The sequence below is a fragment of the Octodon degus genome, unplaced genomic scaffold (assembly GCF_000260255.1).
Source record: "Octodon degus isolate 3935 unplaced genomic scaffold, OctDeg1.0 scaffold00155, whole genome shotgun sequence".
In the NCBI taxonomy this organism is placed as follows: domain Eukaryota; kingdom Metazoa; phylum Chordata; class Mammalia; order Rodentia; family Octodontidae; genus Octodon; species Octodon degus.
The window spans coordinates 4411182-4416035 of record NW_004524731.1 but is presented as its reverse complement, the minus strand read 5'-3'; positions in this window follow the sequence as shown (position 1 = coordinate 4416035).

Genomic DNA, 4854 nt, shown 5'->3' with positions numbered 1-4854 from the left:
AGGCCGCGAGTGTGGCTGGCCCTGCCGGGCCCTAGGAGACTGTAGGAGGCAGCCGAGGTCCCCAGCTCTTGACAGCAGAGCGGAGCCCTCATGAAGGCACTGAGGCTTGGCAGGGTAGATTTTACAGCATCTTCTTTTTCAATTCTCAGTTTTCTCAAAGTTCGTACTATTTTCAATAATGATCTGCTCATGCCTTTCCTAATTCACATTCAAAGACCATCGGTGGTTTATTTCCACAGGTAGCTGACATTACTAAGAAATGTAGATTCTTTAAAGTTCAATTATCATGGGAACTATATTCTGTAAAGAACTGTCTTACCATGCAGTAGAGTACCAGAGAAGAGCCGGAGAGCCAGGCTCCCCAGAAGGGGCTGGGGACATCAGGGAGCCACATTGCGGCCTTTCCCTGAGACTCGACGGATCTGCGCCATGAGCTGAGTCGGATGAAGAATCTGAGCCGAGTGAAGAGAGCGTCAAAGCTCTGAAATGGCCAATATTGGTTAGCTCTGACCTCTTCCAAGGCTGGAGGTAGATTTTTACGTCTGTTGTGGGACTCCACATTGCTGCGTCTTTGTACTGTTTAATTCTCTCTTTTTCACAAACCACAGCGCCTTCTGAGCTGGCTGTCTGTGGGGATCTGCCTCCTCCGCTAATCCGGCTTTCACCAACGTGGTCGATGATGATGACAAGGTTGTGCCACAGAGCTCTGCCCTGGGAGTCCCAGGTTCCCCAGGTCAGGGGCTCAGAGGCTCACTGATGTGACTCCAAGAACGAGCACTAGAGCCAAGCAGAGCGCTCTGTCCTGTGCGCAAAGACAGAAAGTAAGGTGAGATGACGGGTGGTGCTTTGTGGGAGCAGGGCTGTACTGAGCACCACACGAGGCCGCGGCCTCTGTAGAATCCCTCCCGAGAAGCCGGCAGCCACCCTGCAGAGCTGCACTTGGCCACGTTCCCTGGAGGCTTGAGAGCACCAGTGCCTTCGTGGGGGTGAAGAGGGGGCATTCCGGTCAAGTGGGGCCGGTCGTTGGAGTGCTCACGCCGAGCCCGTACCGTCCTGCTCTGCTCAGCTTGTCCGTCTCAGTTTCCCAGGTCAACCCTGGAGCCTGCTTTGGGTGCGGGCCTGGGTTCTCTCTTCTGTGGTGGTTTTTGAACCACGCCCTCCTTTCTGTGTGCAGGCTTCAGTGCCGCAAGACAGATGCCCTGTGTGCAGTGTCCTTCTGGGAATCTGCCCCACCTTTGGGACATTGGAACCATTTGGACAGGAAGTGGATGGGCAGGATGACCGGTCACCTCCCAGATGGAGGGTAGTGCCCTGTGCACCCACGTGGCAGGGGACTGCGCAGAAGCCAGAGCCTCCTGTCCCAGACCTCCGGGACCCTTACTGAGAACAGAGAGCTCTGAAGGCCCCTGTGGAGCCAGGACAGGCCCCAAGGCTGCACACAGGCCAGAGCAGGCTGGCTGAAGGCCTCTGGTGGTTGTGGGTGCACTGGAGTCTGTGGGGCCCCGGCAGTCCTCACCCCCAGTGCAGCCTCACCCTCACTGCAATCTCTGGGCCTCCTGCCACTGCTCAGCCACCCTGGCCCGGAGCTTTGCCCTTGTCCCCAGCACCCCTGGGCTGGGCAGCAGCTCCTTCCCTCTCAGCTGCTGTCCTGGTTGCAGCCGCTCGGCTCTGGGCGCCCAGCACTCATCCCACCAAGCGGCCTCTCGCAGGCCATTTCCTGTTGCACTGTGTGGGCTTACACCCTAGTGTCTGCTCCTGAAGGCCTATGCAGGCTCACACTGCAGGCTTCTTCCAGACTGCAGCTGCTGTGTCAAAAACATGTGTGCTTGAGTTTTCAAGCTTGAATTATTGGATTTTCCCCTTTCTCTTGTGTTACCATGCACATGGAACATAAGTCACACATTTCCACTGTTGTGTGGTGCTGGGATGGAGCCTGCTGCTGGCATGCACCCTGAGTGACAGCCCCACCTCCTCGTCGCTGTGTCAGGGAGAGTCTTGCTGTGTGACCAGGGCGGGCTCACCCTATGATCCTCCTGCCTCAGCCTGTACGAGGGAGGTGAGCCTAGGACACGCCCCGGTGCCCAGCTAGCACCAGTGTGTACTTCCGGGCCACACCCCCCGAAGGCTCACATGGCTGCACCCCAGCACCAGGACCCTTTCCCAGACACGTCGCAGCCAAACAGCAGCTCTTCATTCCCCTCGCCCTTAAACTTCTGCCCGTTGCCGAGACTCAGCGGCCTGGCGTGTTCTGTGGAGGTGAACCAAATGTCAGCTGGAGCGGACGAGCAGGGCCCAGGGGGGAGGGAAGCCCAGGGCTGCTGCGTCTCAGGGCGTGATGTCCGCACACTGTGGTGGGGCTGGGTGGGTCCTGAGCTACCTTCAGTTACTGAAGTGGGCACTGAGTGTCCAACTAGGTGGCGCCCCTAAGCTAGGTGGGTGCCCTGGCCACATATTCCCGTAGCTCCACGGCGGGAGGTGAAGCGGGCTGCTGGTCCTGCTGGTGCACTGTGCGTTGGCCTTGGGTCTGTGGAGGAGGCAGATTCACCAGGCAAAGGCCACTGGACCTGGAGAACCCTGTGTGATACGACCTACGCCGGGCATGGCCGGTCAAAAGGCGTTTGCTTTTGTGAAACTCCAGTCTGCCTTCAGAGGCTGCCTGACACTGAATCTGCCAAACTGGGGCTTTAAAGGGGAAATAAAAAAGATGGCTTCACTGAGCAGTTGTTGACTGGCCGCTGCCAGGGGAGGGCAGTCAGTTATTGACTGGCCGCTGCTTCCCACGATGGCAAGCTGGCGAGGGAAACCCCAGTGGCTCAGGGCAGCTGGGAGTGGCACTCAGGGTCCTTTCTCTCCAGGACCATGGCCGGCTGAGTTCACACTGGCACAGTGGTGAAGCCATCCAGGAGAGCCCCTGTCCCACGGTCTACCCTGTAATGGTTAGCAGTGTGACAAGCACAACAATCCCCCTCTGTGCTCTGCAGTAGCGGCAGCCCCTTTTGAGCTCAGGTCACGGCTCCTCGAATGAGCATCCCCCAAGAGCCTGCACAACAGGCCCTGGCGTTGCCGAATGCTGCATTTGGAAATGGGCATAATCCTGGGCTCTCTTCAGATGTGTCCTGTGGTGGTCCCTGGACCATCCCAGCTGCTGGGCAGGCTCAGGTCAAAGGGGTGGGCGCAGCGTGCAGCCCTCTGTCCTCACTGCTGGCGAGTGGAGAGGACCCTGCCTGAGACTTCCTGTTTGCCTCCGTTCATCTCCCTTGGTCTGGGCCCCGATGTGCATCCTGAGACGACTGGCAAGGGCCTGGCCGTTGCTCTAGCTGCCGAGCAATCCCCTCTTCTTGCTGCATTGGTACCTTCTGCAATGCTGTTGATTCACTGGTAGCTGGCATGCAAATTGCAATAGCGCAAATTTGCTGCTATTCCGAACCAACTCGTCTAAGCAGGACTGACCGGGCTTTCTCATCGGCAGCTGGAGCAGCAGGACTCTGGCCTCTCCGTGTCCAGCGCACTAGATGGAGAGAGTTTCTGGGCTCACACAGTGTTCATTATAAATGTCCCCACTCAGCCTGGAGAAACTTGGAGTCATTTGAAAAACTAGTTTTTGGTTGCTAACTCTACTTTTCTTTTGTTCTCTTTGCTTGTTTGAATTTCACCGAGAAGATGTGCGTGTGCCTGGTGCGAGAGGAGGCGTGGAGACCACAGCACAGACAACTGCCACGTTTTTCCCCGGTGAGCACCGGTATAGGAAGAAGAGAAGACGAGGCCGGGGCTGAGGAGACACAGCTCACCCCAGTCCTCCGCTGCCCCTCTGCGGCACTGCTGCTTCTCAGAAGAGCATCTGTGGCAACGCCAGCACCCCCCGCCCAACCGCCAAGTCCCCACCCCACCTCCCCAAAGTCAGCCGTAGCTGCAGAGCTCCCAGCCCGAGTCTGATGCTGCAGACAAGACACTGGGATGTCTGCAAGTGACTTTGGGTCCCAACTTGACTAGGAGGAGTTGCTTTTTGCTGTTTATTTCCCTCAAATTAGTGAGTCATTTCACTCATGTGTGGCAGTTTTTGAACAACGCGGGTCTCTAACAGGGAGGCATAAGGAGGGAGGGGAGATTTCCACACCTCACCCAGGAGTGGGGTGCCCGAGCAGAGCGGCCACACTGACTTCTCAGCCGGCCGCCATGGCCTGCAGTCATGCAGAGGTGACCCTCGGGTCTTGGCAGATCCATGGGCTCTTCCCTATTCCAAGGATTAGAATCTGATGACCTACAAGTCTTCCTTAAAGGAATGCCAAATTTTTCCAAATGAAAGAAGATATATTCTTATTTAATCCTGTTTAACTCTGACAAGAAATTTTCTCTAAAGCTTAATAAAGTCAATAAATTTCACAGGGCTCACAACAAACCTTCCAGGCAGAAGGAGAAGGCATCAACTTTCAGGCAACTTTCCAGAAGGATCAGTGGGATGCCAATGAGGAGGGAGATGTCACATGACTGCAGTGTGACAAGGACCCAAGGGTCATGGCAGAGGCATGGGCTCCATGGTGTTGGGCATGAAAATGATGGGGGTATTAAGGCAAAACTGTATTTGCTTCTCCTGGGATCCCTGGCTTTCAGGGATTACAGGATTTATCAAGTGCAGGGAGAGAGGTTGAAAGGGAGAGTGAGGGAAGGATTGCGGGCAATGTTGATCCCCGTAGGGCTCATTGATGGTGGCCTGTGATTCCTGGTGTGAGGGGAGAGAGAGAGAGAGAGAGAGAGAGAGAGAGAGAGAGAGAGAGAGAGAGACTTTTGAGTAACCAGGGAGAGAGGAAAGAGACAGAGAGATAGGAGAGAGAGAGAAGAGAGAGGAGAGAGGAGAGA